The sequence below is a fragment of the Parasteatoda tepidariorum genome, chromosome 1 (genome assembly GCF_982258835.1).
Source record: "Parasteatoda tepidariorum strain Cologne lab strain chromosome 1, Ptep-v5.0, whole genome shotgun sequence".
NCBI classification, from domain to species: Eukaryota; Metazoa; Arthropoda; class Arachnida; order Araneae; family Theridiidae; genus Parasteatoda; species Parasteatoda tepidariorum.
In genome coordinates, this window is record NC_141755.1 from 137,712,132 (window position 1) to 137,732,460 (window position 20,329).

Consider the following 20,329-nt stretch of genomic DNA (forward strand, 5'->3'; position numbering starts at 1 on the left):
CAACACGAGATCCCCTGAGCCACCGAGGTTCCACAGTTATCTTTTTTTTTTCTTCGACGGAGGGGATCATTTCCAAATGATTTTTCAAATTCATATATTCTCATTAGTTTTCATGCTACCCGCCTGTTTGTTAACAGTATTTTTTTTCAATAAATAGTTGTCCCTTTTTGAAATTTGTTCCAATATTTCTGAAAATAGTCACATTTTAGCTGTTTTTAAAATAAATACAGTCAAACCCCGCTATAGTGAACCTTCAAGGGACCAAAATTTTGGTTCACTGTAACCGGGAGTTCACTATATCCGTTACGCAGGCAATTTAACTAATGGTTCCCAAACTCCTCCCTTTTATTACACATTATTTAAATAAATGACTGTAAAATATTACTTAGTAGCGAAAAAATTGTTATTTTTCATTACTCTTTGTCTTGCTTACAAAAAAAAAAAATTAAATAAAAAAATTTGTAATCTTTAGCTGATGAGCAATTCTGACAGAAAATGCATATTGATCCCACTGACACCTTACAGGTGCATTATCTGCCAGGGAGGGAAATATCTGCTTGGTTTGTTTAGGGATGGGAAAGTGAGATAAAAGAAGCTTATCGCTAAATTGCCCTCTATAGATGGGTTTAAAAATCGGTATATATGTATTTATTTTAAAATAAAAATTTCAAAATTATTACAAAAAAAAATCAGTTGAAGACAGAAAAAAGTTCATTATATCCAACTTCCTCACTTTTTTGGTTCACTATATCCACAAAAAATAACATTATACGTGTATAGCAAGGCACGGGACCTAACATTTCGTTCACTATATCGGGGAGTTCACTATAAACCGTGTTCACTATAGCGGGGTTTGACTGTATATATACAGTTTTTTTTGTAAACATAGCACTTTTGTTATTTTAAATTAGTCACATATGTATTTGTTATTATTAAAAGTATCTTGCAGAAAGATATTACTGCTAGAGAGTTTTGTTGCAGATAGCTCGAATTCTGCCACAGGGACTGATTGTAAAAAAAATGCTTGGATTTGGTCACTGACGATGAAAATTGGTTGATGTGCATTGAAATTTCTAAAATCACAGAAAAAATTCCTCTGGCAACGGGAGACTTCCGTTTCTTTTCTGCGATTGGCCACCAGCGATCACCACTAGATTTTTAAATTATACTGTAGATTCAGAATAATTCCAAATCTGACAGGACAATAGTGACGTAACGGAAGTTGCGTTCTTAAGAAACAGCAAATCTTGTTTTTATCCAACAAAGAGACTGGACAACTAGTCATCTTTTCATTCGGTGACGTGATGAAGTTCACTATGAACTAGATGCTCCCTCGATTCCCGGAAATTTGATACTTTAAATAAGTAAAGAAGTATCTTTTTAACTAGAAAGTATTTTTGGGGCCTCGATGGTAGCTGACTGTTAATCTGATTTGAAAGCCAAAAACGTAAATATTTGAAGCAACTATGCTTCAAATCTAAATACATACTGGTTCTGAAACATCTCTCGCTCACAAAGAAACAAGAAGACCTCGATGGTCGGTTGAAATATCTTTCCTGGTTTCGACCTCAGTTGAGGCAAATATTTACAGAGAAAACGAAATAGTTCAGAGGCTCCATCTACAGCTAGAGTTGGGCAAAACGAATCAGCTAAGTGATTCGAATCATTCACATTGCTGATTCGAATCACCGAATCAATTCATCGAATCAGTACCCAATTCGACCCACAACAGGCCATCCATCTCAAAAAGGGCAAGCGGAAAAACAATCCAATCTTGCTGAAAAAAATTTCTCAGGGGAGGGAGAAAAAAATAAGACGTCCACAGAGGAAATTAAGGAAATACGAGAATCACACCAACAAGTCATACATAGTATAGTTTGTCTACGGTAAGAACTCCCCCGCCACAAAATCTGAGGCCGTTTGCAGCTATGGAAACAAGAATAGCGCATTTCAGGGAGGGTAGTTTCTCTTCACTCTAGGGCTAATCCCTACTTAAAATAGTTATATTTCGTTACCATAGTTACCGCCAAGGGTTCGAACGAATGGCTAAGGGAGTTCTTACATTAGATGAACTATAGACACCATCTTGTGCCCAAAACATTTCGACCAGACGAAACATCGCTGAAGGACACAATAATTAGCACAGTAAGTAGTGATGTTTGTTTCAAAATAGATATGAAATAAATACTCACAAATCGAATATTAAGTAATGGTAACCTTCTTTTTGAATACTGTCATGTAATCGAACTAAAAGAGAAAAGAAAAAAAAAAACTTTCAAAATCCAACATGAAACATAAAATCTGTCTCAGTAATACGAGAACACACACATAGGAAAAATTAGATAAAAAGTATATACACACTACCCTACAATAATGAAAGAACGCGTTCTAAATTCTGTTACAAAGAATCTCTCACTATATATTTACATAGAGACTTAACACAAAGACAGGCACTAAGCCGCGTGGAACATAAATAATCTAATAATGCATCGAAGTTGACAAAAAAACAAAAATATATCAAGCAGGTTACAATAAAGTACACAAACAATTAATAAATCTAAGTTAAATAAAAGAATTATATTTCAAATAATTCGATAGGGCTCTGCATTTTATTAATTTATTGTTAATTAACATTCTAACTTATGTAGAGAAGCTCAACTTTAATAAGCCATTTCGCTGATAAAGATTAGCTGACGTCATAGTGTGGGTATGGGAGGTCTTTTCGAACTGCAAGCATCCAATTGGTAATTAAAATGGACTTAAACTTGCCAACAAGTTTTATTTAATTTTCTTAAGCTTAGATGAAATATTTTCGCTATTATAAACTTGTCTTAATATCGAGATCCAAAATTATCTAAGTCATATATATGTAAACTCAAATACATAATTTTTGTACGTTTCGGGCACTTTTGGTACCCAACTTTTCATCTTCCACTTATCGGTTATGCAGATCATATGCTAACAATTGCTTTTTAGAGTAGTTACAAACATAAACATAGCCACTCATGTCAAAGGGGAACAAATTTTAATATCAATATGCATTGTCAAATATATAATGCGATATTTTCTATAATAATCCTATTTCTACATTGGTGTCAATATTTATGTTACCCAAATAGCAACATTGACAATAGTATGGTATTCAATAATTATCGCTCTGTATAATATTCACGATATTTTATTTTTTAAATCTCGTTGAGCAGTCGATCCAATTATTGGCTTTACGACTACTATTGTTCAACTCCGTAGCCTCGTAATTTTGAACCCAATCCAGAAGACAAGGAAACTCCTGGATCAAGTATTGAGAGAAAGTTTTTCCTTCGAGGAAGACTTTTTCATGAAACTAACACGCATTTGCGTTACATGGGGCGTTAAACCTCCCACGATTAGACTGGCGGCAAGGACCCATGATCCGTCTACCACTGAGGATATTTTTACGTCAGCACTGTGGTCGGTGCAAGCCAGATGCAGAATTCGTATGGACCAGCCATTGCTGGGGTTCCAACCCGATTCACCTCATTGGACATCTATCCCCTGAGCCATCATGGCTCATATTCACGATATTTTGTATTTTATAACCGTCGTTGAACAGCCCCACCCAATTTTATGGGTTTACGATTACTAATGCTCAACTCCGTAGCCTCGTAATTTTGAACCCAATCCAGAAGACAAGATTGCTTTCCTTTTTTAAAAAAATTGAGTCAATAAATACATTTTTTATAATTTTTCAAGATTTTAGTATTTGAACACCTGATTTTTTTACATAGCACCATTTGTTTTTTTTAAAGTTGTTTTCAACTTTCTTAAATTTTTTACTGGAACCAAATGTGCATTAATTACTTAGATTATTTACAGAGTTGTAAGGCAAAAAAAATTCTGTAAAAATATAAAGCATCTGGAAGAGATTATAATGCACATTAATAAGGTTTTATATATATAGTTTACGATATTTCTTTTTTCTATTATTGAAAAAATTAGTTAATTATACATGGCATTTTAAAAGCATTGAAATACGAATGTTTAAGAACATTGCATGATTCATTTTTTTAAAAATAGTTTTATTTTGCCAAATATATGAGCTACGTCTTTGTCTTTTTTGTCTAAATTGTCTTTTTTTTTTCGTTCAAGAAAATTTGTAAATGGCATCCTAATGTTTCTATACATTCTAAAACGAATTTTCTTAAATTTTCCATGAAATGTTGCTCAACATGATCTTTAATTACGATCAGCTGTATTTATCGCCGACCAAATATTGCTACTATAATTTCTTTGCTTAGTTCTTTTTACTGACATTATGATTCTTACATCTGATAAGATAGTCTCCCTTTAAACTTGAGTTCGTAAGGTCTTTAAGAAACTCTATAGAGGCAGCAAATGTATTTAATACGATAAATGCATTTTATTACATTAATATTCACCACAGCATTCAATTATCAATTTCAATAATTCGAAATATCTGAATACAAAATTTTGAAAATTTAATTTAAAACAAAAGATAACTTGAGATAACGTAAAAAATAACTTAAAATTAAGATAACTTCTTAATTTTAATGTAGAAGCAAAGGTTTTCTTAATTTTTTAAGGAGCGCATCTGCTAAAATAATAATATACAGATGTTTGTTTTAGTCAGCTTAAGATTCCATTCAAAATAACGATTGAGACTCGAACATTGTATACTAATGGTAAAAACTTCATTGCCTTTAAAAATATGAAAATGGTAATAAAAGTGGACATGTTTGGAGCACTCAGAAATAGAAGCCCATTCTTAAGAATTGCCATACGTGAGTGAAGAAAACCAAAGTGATTTTAAACAATAAACGTGAAGTTGCCAGCAAAATATGTAAAAGAAAAAAAAAACTGGGAAAATCACAGTACCCGAGAATGACAGAGTCAACAAAACAAAACAAAAAAAAAACCACCAGAAAAACCGCAGTGGCCGAGAGTGGTGGTGTATCAGGGCAAAATGCATTTTGACGTGCTGTGGAGAAATGGTGAGAAACTACAAGGGAAATTAGCATTCGTATGAATAAAATAAGATTCCTGAGTATCAAAATGAGCTGATGACACGCGGGTAGTTATTACCATCATTATCTTTTTAAAAAAAGTCAACCTTCTTTAAAGTTAACGGGCAAAAATAAGTTTGAACGTGAAAAAAAAGTTGTAGCTCTGTAATTTTTTGTCCATTTAAAAAACAAAGCAACCTTCTGGATACACATTTTGCGTTGTGCATATGGGTGATTCTCACGAAATATGAAAATTTACAGTCTCTTACTCCAAGATCTAATACTATACTACGAAAAGAACTTCTTTCAATTTTAATAAATAGCATTGCTGTTAGCATTTTAAAATGACCTTGTACTAGCATTGACTGTTTTGTATATTTATCGAATTTAACTGAATTTCAAAATATCATGCTTCTGGTATGTCACAAACAATATTTCCAATAATAACTAGTTTCAAAACTTCGCATAAATTTTTCAATATCTAATTTTTTTTATCTCCCCCGTTTCTAGAATATAAGCAGAGGGTATTATTTACAAAAACGTCGTTTAAAATAATTTTTTCTGTCAACAATTTCTTTGTCACATGAAAATCTGTTATTTTCCTGGCTACTTTTATTTAGTTTTTATGTTGTCATTTTCCTGTCTTCTTGAAATCATTAATAACATAAACTACATAGATTTATCTGAGTTACTTCAAGAAATCCTGTTGTTTTCTGCGGGATGTAAATGTCTTAGGCCGAAATATTAAATTAAAGTTAAATGCTACAAAATGGCAAATTGTCATTATCCTGGCTGTCATTTTCCTATCTTATGACATTGAAGTGCTACCAGAAATTTTTTTTAAACAGTATACAGTAAGGAGAAAAAGCAAATATTAACCTAATACCAAGTGTATGTATGATTTTAATATGCTTGAATGTAATCAAAGTTGTTTATTTATTTAATGATTGATTATTATACACAATTTTATTCTGTACAGTCCGCAAAAAAAAAACGAATCACCCTGAATAACTTTCGTTCTAATGATCGGATTTTCACGAACTAAGTGTCAATCTTAATGGTTCTTGAGGGTGACCTCAAATATGCTAATTAATTAGTGCTAACTATTAATTAAGTTACGAATTCAGACACAAAAACGTACTTTCTCTGAATAAACATATATTTTTTTTTACATATTTGGAATCTAGACACTTGAATTAGGGGGGGTAGACGAAATTTCAAAAAAATTGGGTGGTAAATTGGGTAGCAATAAAGGTTTATATATTTGGCGATAGTCCAGACAACCGCCAAAAAAAGTCGCCTGCGCAAATGAATATTTTAAGATAACCCATTGACTAATTCAAAAGAAGAATGCTTAATTTTACTAGGTTGCTAGGCAACCATACTATGACTGTAGAAAAATTGAAATAATGTTTTGTGATTGCTCAGAGAGGTTGAATTCATTGTTAATAGAAAATATCTCGAAGTTTCTAGGCAATAGACAATTTTTAAGCTGATTTCTGTCTAAAAAGCAAAAAAAAATTATTTTAATGTCCTTTGAAAAGAAAATTTGAATCGATTTATAAATTATTTATGATTTTCTAAGTTGTTAAAATTTAAATACATGAACTTTTTATCTGATATTGTTTAGATTATGCTGTTTTTGCTAAATTTTTTCGAGTATTTCAAACTAAAATCAAATTGACATAACTTATTACAGCTATATACAAAATTTTAGGGATAATCATTTTTACAGCTTTAACACCTTGGGGACAGTGATTCATGAAAGCATTCGTACAAAATCAGAATCAGGATGTAAATAAATAAAAAACGGTAGCTTAAATGCAGGCGTTGCTAATTTCACGGACTTACGCTGCCTTGAATTTAATTATTGTTAGTTTAATCACATATATAATCAATGCTAGTTCAATGTATAACTACATAATTTTATTTTGAACTAAGTAATGGTGAATTAAATAAATCAAACAATTATAACCCCGCCCACAAATAAACTGCTAAAGAATTACTTTGTTTACCAGTTTTATCTTTTTACCCTGGTAGATACTGTTTTATGCTGTCACGTATTTGTGACAGTCAGCGCGAAAGGGTTAATCGAGTCTTCTAGGCAAGAAAGTTTGAAGATGAAAAAAAGTACTTGAAAAATAAAATGTAGATTATATAGTAATTCTAATGCACATTCACAAGGTTTTCTGTAATTTACGATATTTCTTTTTTCTATAACTCAAGGAATTGCTGAATGTTTAGTGGCAATTTAAAGACATTGAAATATGTTATGTTTATGAATAAGATATTGAAATAATATGTTGCATATTGTATGATTCGTTGTTTATAAAATCGCTTCATTCTGCTAGATATTTAGGTTACATGGTTTTCTTTGGATAAAGATGATTAGCAAATTGCATCCTCGTGTTTCGATGCATTCTGAAACTTACGTTCGCAAATTCACCATACAATGTCGCACAGCATATTCTTCAATTACGATAAGCTACATTTACCACCAAATACTGCTACTATGATTATTTATGTTTTCTTATATATATCTCATACTCTCGTTTTAAACAGAGCTAGTAAGATCCTTAAGACACTGAAAAACTTAAAAGATAAAATATTTATTTTTATTAACTCAAAATTTTAATTTTTAAGTTAAACATAACTTTTACAATATTGATGCTCTTACGTTTTTAAAGACCACATGAATCCTGTTAAATATTAAAATGCATATGTTTACTTTAACGAGTGTAAAATCCTTATCAAAATAATGATCAAGACCCAAATGTAAAACAGTATAATTGACGATAAAAACTCAACTGACTTCGAAACGTATGAAGAGGGAAGTAAAAGTCGACATGTTTTGAACGTTCAAACATAATCGCCCATTCTCAAGACTTGTCAGGCTTGAATAAGTTGTGACTTTCATTATTGGACGCTCAAAACATGTCTACTTTTATTATCATCTATTATTTTTTTTAAATCAATGAAATTTTTATACTTTCGATTCAGTTTCTTGGGATTATCCATTTAGTTACACAACATATTAAATTATTTCACTCGATATTAAAATAAGTTTTGAAAAGGTATTTTTTATATATATCGATGCCAAAGTTTATTCTACATATATTTTAGGGTATACTTTCGGAGTATTTTGATCGAGTTTATTTTTACGCCCTTATTTGCTTAAATTATTAAATAATTTGCTTAAAATAAATTATTCAAGCTACATGATTTAATGCATTTATAATATAATAGTAAACGGGGCTTCCATCGCATATTCTTAATCTTAATACCGCTATCATTAAATAAATGGAATAAGCTTAGATAAATAATAAAAGCTAATTTTTTCCTCGTTTTAATTTTCAAGGAATAATATGTTTCGATCAAACAGATTTCATTCTGGAAATAGCGAAATTATTGAGTAGGTCCCTTGGAGCAATATCATTCTTATCCTCTTTTGACGAAATATGGGAAAAATTAGTTTTCACAGTTTCTGTAAAAAGTATGTTCGCCTTCTTGCCACGTTTTTTTATTTATTTTTATTAAAATGAGTTCGGAAATTGCGTATTTCTTATAGCATTTTTTAAAAATCAGATGACTCTAAAATTGGCACGGCTTCGGAATCTTCTTACAAATTTCAATTTTCAGTATTTCCTGCTTAACAAAATAAGGCATTTTCCTGATAACAAATTATACTACAATAATATATTGGGAATCGTGCTAAAGTAAAAAATTAAACAAAATAATTTAGTATATTATCAGGAAAAAAATCTACTTGGTATCATAAAGAAAGAGTAAAATATATAATGAAATAATAAGTGAATCACTCGTGGTCAGATAATTAAAAATTTAATTTCACAACTAAGATGTTAGAACGACATTTAAGATACTGAGATATTTTAAGACACTTAAAAATTTTGGCTACGAATTCGACAGCTTTTTATGTTTGGTATCTTTATACTCTTTGTAGTGACTTAAAATACATCAACGCTATTTTAGATAATCTATGTTGAAGTCACGAGAAACAAAAGAAAGCCAATCAATAATTTATACTCTTTTTTCAAAAAAAAAATAGTATGCTTAGTAAATAATCAGCTGTTTTGCATTAAATAACTTTAAACAGCGGAATGTTTTTAATTTCTTTACAAGATTTTATTCTTAGCTAGCAGACAATAATTCTTTTCAAGAAAACTAGACTATAATTTAGAAAGGAACTTTACTTTAAAGAAAACCTAAATTAAAGAACTGAAAAAATTGATTAGTATATTAATGAAGAAATAATAAACGTAAAAGGGTAAAGAATAAGATTCATAAAAATGTCAAAATTTACTTAAATAATAGGTGAAATAGTTCTGCGAAACACTTGTGAAACACTTCCGAAAATTTCTTTAGATTAAGACGATATAGGGTAAACCAACCAGTGATGGAACACACCCCAGTGAAGGAACATTTCACAGATATTTTTTAGAAATAAGATTTTAAACGTTTTAATTTAGATTGATTGGTAACAGTAGCTTACTACCTAACAATAGGAAGTCATCTAACAATGCATTGAGTTACCTGGTCTTAGAGTCTTCTCTGGAAAAAGTTTTGAATTTGTTAGTATCTGGTCAACGCCTTGTTTCTTTGACACAATTATAAGGTCAGTGGTGGTAGTTATCCGTTTAAAGTACAATTAATTGCGTATAATAATGCTTTTTTTCTCATTGTGAAAAATAGAATTCAAAATATGGTTATTGAAGTTACATTGTATTTATTTCAATTGTATTTAGGGGGGGCTTATTAACTGGATTACCAAACGATGAAAAACCAATGAATAAACAAGTGTTCCTTTATTGGGATTTTTTCAAGTTAATGAAAATAAAATAAAAGTTTTAATTTTCTTGTACTTTTAGTCATATTATACATCAAAATTATGTTAAAAGTACAAAAAATAACTTCTAACCAGTGAAGGAACAGGCATGTTCCTTCACTGGTTAGAAGTTATTAGAACAGGTCAGTGAAGGAATAGATTTCCTAGTGAATGAACAGTATGTGCGAAATATGATTTTACAAGGATAATTAGTAGTTCTGTGATAAAGAGGACACCTTAAATTCAGTTAAATGCTGTATGAATAGTTCCTATAACAATTTCATTTCAAAATGCAAATTTAATTGCTAAATTTATTTAAAGAATTATAATAATAATTTGTTAATTATTTATCGTTATAAATGTTGTGATTAGTTATTACATCATACCTTAGACACCTTAATAAGCTATGTTCACTGACTAAATATAATAATAAAAGCTTGAATAGATAATTTCTTTGCAGGCCTTTGTGCTAATAATTAGCTAAGTTATTATCTTATTGCGGTCTTTCCAGACAGGAACTGGTAGGAAAAATCCATTTAAAGGCAATCATCCAGGTGAAAAATGGGTGAAGTTTTTTTTAAGGCGATATCCACCGATAACTCAGTGCAATGCGAAGATAATTTCTGAAGGCAAAACTTCCCTTAGAGAATAATGTTCGAAATACTGGTTTTAAGAACTATAGATGAAGTAGCCCTGGCATCCTTTTAGAAAGTGATTGCATTTACAATGCGAACGAAACAAGAGTTGAATACTACCCTTAAACGGGAAAAATCCTTGGCTCTAAAAATTATAAGGATTTATATTCTTAAGTACCTAGGAAAGAAAAAGTACCTCGATTGGTAGTTTTTCCTTACTGAAGAATTCTTTGAGATATTACAGAATCAGTCCCTGCTATATATTTCATTCGAAAAAGCGATTCATGAAATGAAACAATGACCGCAGCAACATTTTACAAATATATTGCAAATGTTTCTGCCCATGCCTAATTAAAAATGCTATCAAATTCCCTATTTTGCTCGTTTTGGATACGTATAAATCTCATATTAATTTGAAACTGAGCAAGTTATGTTCATCAAAACAAATTTTCTAGTTTAGTTTTCTACCCAATTCAGGGAAATCTCCCGTTAGATCTTAAAAGAATTGTAAAGCAATATGTCGAGAAAATTTCACATCCATTTTTAAATAAGATTTTGAGGCATCAACTGATGAAATTAAAATGCTTTCATGAAATGCGATATTTTTCCATTCGATGTAAAAAACGTTGACTTTAACAAATGCATGCAAAACAGACACCAAGAGTTAATGAGCAAGACAACTTATCAACAAAATACACGCTTCGAGAGTTACGATGCACTATTTCTTCAGAAGCTTGAGAGGGAAATCTCACAAGTTATGTTGCAAATTTTTAAAGGAACATTGACGACAGAAAAGTTTAATCTCCCAAATATCCAATAGCCTGTGCTTTTCTCAATATTGAAGAATTTATTTCAAAAAGAACATTTGGTTAATCAAAATCAAATTTTGGCACTGAAGCTGATACAACTAACATTGATAATGAAAGTATCTTGAAAACTGATTTTGATATAAGTCCTCTTGAGGTATTGTTAGTTGCAAAAAAAAAATTGGTTCCATAAGTAAATGGTAAGTACTGCTGAGGACCCACTAGATCAATGAGAGATGGATTTGACTCAAACTTCGAAACTCCTTTTTCTCATTTATTATCCAGTGAGGAATTCTAGAAATGGTATTGGAAATTCAAAAGAAATTTCGAAGATACATTTACATTGGCCAAAAATATGGAAAAAAGAGGAAGGTTAAATCAAAAGAAAAAAATTACTTTTTAGCATTAACTTCAGACAAAGAACGAAAATTTAAAGAGATTGAAAGAGCTGAAAAAAAAGTTATAGCAGAAAATATGACGAAGAGAAAAAAAATACTTAAAAAGATTAAAAAAAATAGCTTAAAAAATGTAACCACCAAACCCACCAAAAGAGTAAACAAAAAAGTGATCTAATTATAATAATAATAAAAGCATCATCGGATTACGCAATGATAAACATTTATAATTTAGAACGGACTATTAAACTGTGAGAAAAAAAATGAAAAACATTTTTTTTTTAAAATTATGTTTTCAAACATATTTTACTTTCCATTCCATGACGGAAAAAAAAGTAACATTTTCTGCGTTAACTGTGGTTATATGTTGTAATTCCGAGAAAAATCTTGTTTTTAGACATTTGTGTGGCCAATGGATTCCTAACGAGCATCAAACATTTTCTAAATTAAGTGTTCATTCACTAGAAAATTTAGTGTTTATTCACTGGTAAGAACTGTTCCTTCACTTGGTTATCTCACTACTTATTGGTTATCTTACTACTTATTATTTAAACCACCAAAAGCTTAAAACAATATTATGTAAATTATCTAATTTTGTTTTACATAATTTGTATTTAATAACAAATATGTCGACACCATCATTTTATGATTTTTTCTTAAAGGCAAGCTAAGCTTAAGTGTTCTTTCATTCGTTAATTTACTCTATAAGATGTTGAGAAATTTGCGATGTTGTGAGAGTTACTTAAGAAAGTTGACTACGTATTTTTATTAATATTTATAAAATATATATTCAAGAAATTGATAAACATATTATTCCAAATCTATGCATACGTATGTATATTATTGAAATTGTATCAGTCATTGAAAAACAAAATCAAAAAATAAGAAATAATCACATTAAATAAGCACAATCTGGTGTATAATCATATTCTATCAGAAGATCATATCATATCCTTTTTTATAAAACTAGACATTCCTTGAATAAAGTGTTTTTTATTCAAAATGTTTTATTCAAATTTCTTTACTAAATTGCAAATAAATTATTAAGCGAAAAGGAAACATTGTATTTTATAGTTAGAAATCAATAAAAATTGAAAGATTAGCAAACGATTATTAGCGAAAAAAATATGAATGAAATTTTACACTACGCGCGCGAAGTCAAGTTCCTCGCAAGTTTATCACATTTTAATATTAATCGCCCCATTTAATCATTTCTTTATTGTCGCCAAATTATTTTTTTAAAAATAATTAATTTTAATTTTTCTCAGTTTCTAATAAATAAAAACAGTTGAAACTTTAGATTTTTCAATTGAAAAATATGTAGATTAATGTGGTTAAAAAAAATTCATACCTTATAATTCAAATTTTTTTCATCCTCTCTTTAATTAAATAATAAAAAATAATTAATAATCATTAAAAATTATTTTTTTCATGAAATTATCTTTGGGTAAATGAGTTTTATGAGTGGGTGCAATTTTATTTAAATTGCTTTATTAGTTTTGAAAATATGACAAAAAACGTAAAAAGCTAAATTAACATTAAGGGGTACGAACTTTGGATCGCTCTCCTGACCAAACTATGGGGACCATTTTTCCCAGATTGCGGCTACCCCCTATATTTTGAAGGTTAAGAATCCAAATATGTGAAAAAAAATGTATGTTTATTCAGAGAAAGTGCGTTTTTGTGTCTGATTTCGTAACTTAATTAATAGTTAGCACTAATTAATTAGCATATTTGAGGTCACCCCCAGGAACCATTAAGATTGACACTTAGTTCGTGAAAATCCGATCATTAGAACGAAAGTTATTCAGGGTGATTCGTTTTTTTTTTGCGGACTGTACATATCAGCAACAAAAACATTTCTGATTCTTTCAACATTGGATAAAAGGAATTAATTTAAGCAATTTATGGTCCATCTAACATAAAGGCTTAAGTTGAGTTACATACTATTAACTTAAAATGACTTTTTTTAACTTCTAAACTAATATGTCATTTTCCTGGCATTCAAGATTTGGTGAATTTCTATTTTATTTTATTTTTTCTTGAGCAAATGTCAATAAACTGTCTGTAAGATATTAATAAATGTAAGTAAATAAGCATACAAAAAAAATTTAGATTATTTTGAAGACTTAAATTTGACGAGAACCCATGTTTCCAAAGAACCCATATATGCATTTACTTTTTATTACTCAAATAACAAAAAAACAAATAAAAAAGAAATCAAATTGTTTACATTCATTTTTCGAAAATATAGTCAGCTTATTTAGATCGAGTAATTATAAAGCAGCAGAATTTTTTTAATTTCTTAATAAGGTTTAATTTTCAACTAACTGGCAATAATTCTAAGCTTCTTTTATTAAAAACTTGACAATAATTTTTTTAAAAAATTCATGGTTTTCCTCTCCATGTTAAGTAAATGCGGTTTGATTAGTTCCACCAAAAAGCCCTCCACGAAGACAAAATTTCGCTAGATACTTGATAAAGGAGTTCCCTGGTCTTCTGGATTGGGTTCAAAATTTCAACTCTACGGAGTTGAGCGCTGGTAGTCGTAAAGCTGAAAATCGGGTCGGTTGTTCAATGACAGTTATAAAATAAAAAAATTTAAAAACCAAAGTTTAATTTAAAGCAGTGATTCCCAAAATGGTCTACATCTACCTCTATCGGTCGACAACAAATTGCAAGGGGTCCATGTAATGTGAAAAAAAATTGGGGGTCTCATATAAGCAGGTCGAGACTTTTAATTTTGGCATTTCATGAATGCAATAATCAACAATCAACAAACTGATTTATTACAAACTAGCAAATGCCTGCAGCTCCGCCAGCGTATGTTTTTATTTTCTTTGCGTGTTAGGTTTTATTTTGTAACAAAAAAATATTTTTTTGCTGTAAATTGTAGCCTAGCAAGTGTATCAACTCTTTAGCTAGCTAGATCTCCAATTTTATCTGTGTACAAGATCGCGGAGATTTGTTGCTTAGCTTTTACGTAAAAAACGTAATATACAGACAGACAATACACTACTATGGTTTTGTATACAAACTTATTTCCGCTATTATAATATTAGTAACGGGGTACGGGTTTTATAGAGCACTATTTTATTCCATTTACAAATTAATTAAATTAAATTAGCTTGAATTTAATTAATAAATGTATAAAATTAACATGTGTTTTTTCCCTAGGTGTTTCACAGTACACTTCACTACAGTTAGAAATCTTTCACAGTGAGTAACACTCACTATACCAGCTGTCAAAAATACATTTGAAGTTGATGAATTTACAAAAGATCAATATCAGGTAAGCAGGGGGTCCGCCCAAAACCGAAAAACATGGCAAGGGGTCTAAGAGACAAAAAAGTTCAGGAACCACTGATTTAAAGAAAAACGTAAATTAAATTACTAAAACAATTTATTGGTATATTATATATGCAGTAGTGTAGAGAATAAGATTTTGAAAATGTAAAAATACAATTAAATAGTTAGTAAAACAGTTAGTGGCTAAAACACGCACGGGCAGGTAATTAAGAGATTACGTTTCATAAATGGGTGCATTTTTAAACAAAAAAAAAATGCTTAATTAGTTTTAAAGATATGACTAAAAACTCAAAAAGTGAAATTAACATTAAAGGGTCAAAACTTTCATCCGCTCTCCTGTCTGAACTATTAAGGTCACAATTTACAGGTATCTCCCATATTTTAAATCCAAATATGAAAAAAAAAATATATATTCAGAGAAAGTACGATTTTGTGTCCCATTTCGTAACTTACTTAATACGTAGTATATTTGAGGTCACCCTTAGTAATTATTGTCACTAGTACTTGGAAATCCGATCATATAAGAAAGGAAATCACATCCATTTTCACCCATTGGCAAAATGGGTCTTGTTTTGAGTTTGATGGCGTCCACACACTTTTCAACTGTGTTCAAGAGTAAACAGCGTTACCATGGCGAATAGGTTACCAGTGATCGTAATAAGACGATCAGAAATTTTACTTAACATTTAAAAATAATATGGTCAAAAACATGCGTATAACTAAATTTATGACAGCGTTCAATAGCCGAGTGAAATCTAATAGCACTATGAGTATTTATTTATTTTTTCTTCTTTTGTACCTGAACATTACCATAAATTATGAATATAATATATTCCTTGATAAGTTAATTAATTATAGTTTACAAAAAACAAATATTTGTTTAAATTTCGTAAAAACATAAATATTCGTTAAAAATGCTACCACTTAATTCAAATGTTCAATTAAATTATATTCGTTATTTAGAATAAAATACAGGGTTATTCATAATTCCCACCGCCTGTAAACGCCATTTTTCTTTACTACAACTGGCTTCAGTGGTACATATTACTGCCATCTACCAGCAACTGCTTAAATTAAAACTTGAATACTTTCGGAATAATTTCATATGTTCTTTTTTGCCATAATCATCTTCTTTTTTTTAAAATAACGCTTCGAAACCCCGGAGGGAATTATGAATAACCCTGTACATATAAACAGGTTATTTAGTATGTTTTAACATATCTACATTCTAGTCCGTGCAACTCAGTTTCAATTAAAAGAATATTTCGATCTTATTAAATCAAAACTGGAAAGTAAACTTCGAATATAGTGTTTTATGATAATAGTGTTTTATGGTCATATGCTTTGGGGAAAAGAGTTAAATAAGAGTAACTGAAAAATGGTTTCACACATAATAATGAAAATGATGATTGTTAATCGTTTTTTTACAATATGATTGCTTTTGTACTTTTATTTTCACTTACTGTTTAAAAATTATTAAACTGGATAATAAAATTTGTTTCTAATAAAGTGATTAGAATTTCATAAATAACCTAGGAAACATTAAAACATTTAATTCAATTTAAAGAGATTTTAAGATGGTTAAAGCATGAAAATAAAATTCTTACCAGAAAAGTGGTGTTGTACACAAATTCTTCTCCTTCATAGAGACATAGAGGCTGCAGTTAATACAAAAAATACAAAAATATCCTGTAAAATACAAAAAACCTGTAAAATAATCCTGTCCTGTAAAATACAAAATCATACATAATCCTGTAAAATACAAAAAAAAAGGATATTCAAAATTTCAAATATATTAAAATAAAAATTTATTCAGGGCACTGTGGCTAACTGTAAAAAATAGTAACTAAAAATAGCAGCAGAAATAGTATCCTCAAAAACAAATTATAGTAGACTAAATAGTATTTTGTAACGTATCAAGTTATATAAAGAAACAATTATTTTTTTAAAAATTTTTTTAATAAAAACCTCAAAATCAAAAACTATTCTCTAAAAAATCAACTGCTCTCTATTGCTCCATTAAAATCTCGTGCTTTCAATTTTAATTTATCGCGTTAAATGTTTTGTTTCTTTTATTCATGCTTTTGTTATCCAGATATTTTATAATATTTATAACTCCTTTCCATTTGGAAAAACTTTTCCATAGAAAGCAAAGGAAAAGTCATTTATGAACTTATTTGTGTTCTTTAAACTTTAGGTTGAAACCAATGTATTACGTAATAATCAAAACAATTCCCTTTCAAAACTAAATTTTCTAATTGTCAAATAAAATGCATCATTCAATTTTTACATTAGAAGTGATGTACAATATTTAACTTTGAAACTTAAAATTTCTAAATTATTTTTAGACTCTTTTTCGCAGTAAACATTAGTAGACAATTCACTTGTAACTCAATTGAGATATCAAACTAAAATATTCAAAATAAAATTAAAATGTAAATGAATACTATAATTTAACTTCACACAAAATAAATACAAAGAAATATAACAATTTACATATTCAATATCTAAAGACTGAAGCTAACCTAGATCTTTTTTTATTTTTATCAAAATGCTTTTTTAAGCTTGATGCCACCAGTTTGAAATCCAAACAATATATTTAACTCTTTTTAACTTCACATAATTCGATCGAAACTCAATCTTATAAATATTTAGATACATAATTAAAAAAATAGCATAGTTTAAGAACAGAGTAACACTTTTCTCTAAAATCAAACTCGTTTAACACCTGTTTCATTAAGTATAATCCTTTTAAACTTACTTTTGGCTGGTTAAATTTCACAAACTTCAATAGTAAACTAATCTCTTAATGAGTTCATATTTTCCTTTTTTTTTCAAAGTAAATCATACATATGAATAAGAAAATAAGACTAAATTGTACAAAACATCACAACATACTATTTACAATTAAATAAATAATGTTTAAAACAAACCAAAGGACTAAAGAAATAACAAAAAAAATCTTATTACTTAAATAAAAATAATTTGGAGTGATATAATTTACAAAACCTGTCTCGAATAATATTTAAACTCTTTTAGTTTAACAAAAATTAACCTATGTTTTAATTATCGTTATATTTATTTTTGGCCATTAAAGATTATATTTTCATTATCATTTTTACTTTTAACCTGTCGCCAAATTTGGGGTAATTAGCAAATTTCGAGATGCCATGATTTCTGTAGATGTTAATATTCTTTGACCATTTTTTTGCACTATCATAAATGAATGTTTCAGAATCAGGTTCCAGTATATTAGAATGTCCTTTTCTTTATAATGCCAGTGCGACAATTCTTGTAATATTTTACAATAATTTTTATTCTTCAATAAATTTACTTTCCTTATATCATCAATAGTGTGTTGAGTACAAAAAAAAAGAAAAAAAATATATCGAGAAAACACAAATTAACTGCTCAAAAGTCAAACTTTTATCTTATTAAAAAAATTTGGGAATGTAATTGCACAAAAAATAATCGATTTTATTTTTTATTTTTAAAAAAGCATTTCCGCCTCATTATTTAAATGGAAATTTTTTTATTGTGCAAGAAATAAGACACAAAAACAAAAGTTTAAAGAAAAACAAATATTATTGCCTCGACAGCAGGTAAACTTCCAGTGCCCGGAAGGCGGACAGGTCCTAGATTAAGAAATTCATTGCAACTACACTCTGCAGATGAATTTCTAAATCGTTACTACGGCCCCGGCAATACAAGCACATAGATCAAGTAATTCTTTTACCGCTAGCGATACAGAATTACTCAATCATATTCCGGACTTTCTGGAAGACATACCCCATCATCAACCAGTGCATCACTCGCACTGGTTGGGGCATAATAACTAGAAAAATCATAGAAAAGAAAAAAAGCAAAACAAAGAAAAATGTTAGAAAAAAGTAAGCATTATTACCTCGACAGCAAGTAAGCTTCCAGTGCCCGGAAGGCGGACAGGTCCTAGATTAAGAAATTCATTGCAACTACACTCTGCAGATGAATTTCTAAATCGTTACTACGGCCCCGGCAATACAAGCACATAGATCAAGTAATTCTTTTACCGCTAGCGATACAGAATTACTCAATCATATTCCGGACTTTCTGGAAGACATACCCCATCATCAACCAGTGCATCACTCGCACTGGTTGGGGCATAATAACTAGAAAAATCATAGAAAAGAAAAAAAGCAAAATGTTAGAAAAAAGTAAGTATTATTACCTCGACAGCAAGTAAGCTTCCAGTGCCCGGAAGGCGGACAGGTCCTAGATTAACCCCTTATTTCCGAAGCGTCACGAAAAAACATCTACATGCAAACTCCGGATAGGTGTTGTTTCGTGACTCTCCAGGTATATAAGGTGGGGAAGGTAGCTTCGCGGTTGTTGGGGTGCATTGGGGGAGGGGAGAAAATAGGATTGTCAGTTAACATCAATTAGTTCCCTCCCTATGCATTGTTGAAAAGTTTTCTCCTAAGGTTGCTATTCTTAACTTTAAAAATTGCAGGCATAGCTCTTAGAGAAAGCGCCAAACACCAAATTTTATCTTCTAATGCAAACTTCACGGAAAGACACTGTTTTAAATCAACAAATGGACGTATCCTGTGTTATAACGAAATGCTTCACAGCCCTTTTTTATAAAAAATAAATAAATAAATAAATGTTTTTCAGAATTGATGTTAAAGTATTTACAATTATTTAATCAATAAGAATTTATAATTGTGTCAAATTACAATTAAAACTAAAACATAGCGTTTTTTTATTCTTCGCGGGAATTCCTAAGAGCTGCTATACTTTAATAATTCTTTTCTCTTAGCCACAAGAGTTTGTCATAGTGAAACCGTTAAGCAAACTTCGAATAATTATGGAACATATATTAATTTCTTCGGTTTAATAATTTTTCTTTGCATTAACACTTTAAATTTCAAAACGAAATTATAATTTTTTTCATATCACATTATGAAATTTTATTTTTGAAGCAAAAAAAAAGAAACATTTAATCAACGGTTATGTTCATTTGTGGCAATTTGACTTGTTAAAATCGTGCTAAATATAAGTATATATGAATTTAAAATTTTTTCTTTTAACTGAAATGTAAAATAAACTGTTGCCATATTGGATTTCCATGTCGAGTTTACTGACAAAATAGCCTAAACTGACGAAACTGTACTTCACTCTAACCACATTAAATATTCGCTATTCATAGGAATAAGAAAGTTGTTTAACTAATTCTGTCAAACATTGATTAACATTTCTTTTACACTTGTTAAAATACATCCGTGGTTAAAAAAAATGAATAAATAAAAGAAAGAAGGAAAAAAAACACCTTTGTATTAGAAAAAAAAAAGCATTTGTA

General features: G+C 29.5%; 1 long non-coding RNA gene across 1 annotated transcript in view; it reads right to left on the reverse strand.

Annotated features, from left to right (window-relative positions):
* The window catches only part of LOC147817079 (uncharacterized), a 30,826-nt gene extending 11,643 nt beyond the window's left edge, over window positions 1-19,183 (reverse strand). Inside the window, exons 1-2 of the long non-coding RNA XR_015430226.1 lie at window positions 16,599-19,183; window positions 2,193-2,247 (exon numbers count right to left, since the gene is read on the reverse strand). This is a non-coding gene — a long non-coding RNA (uncharacterized LOC147817079). The remainder of the gene's footprint in view (window positions 1-2,192; window positions 2,248-16,598) is intronic.
* Window positions 19,184-20,329: the final 1,146 nt, after the last annotated feature.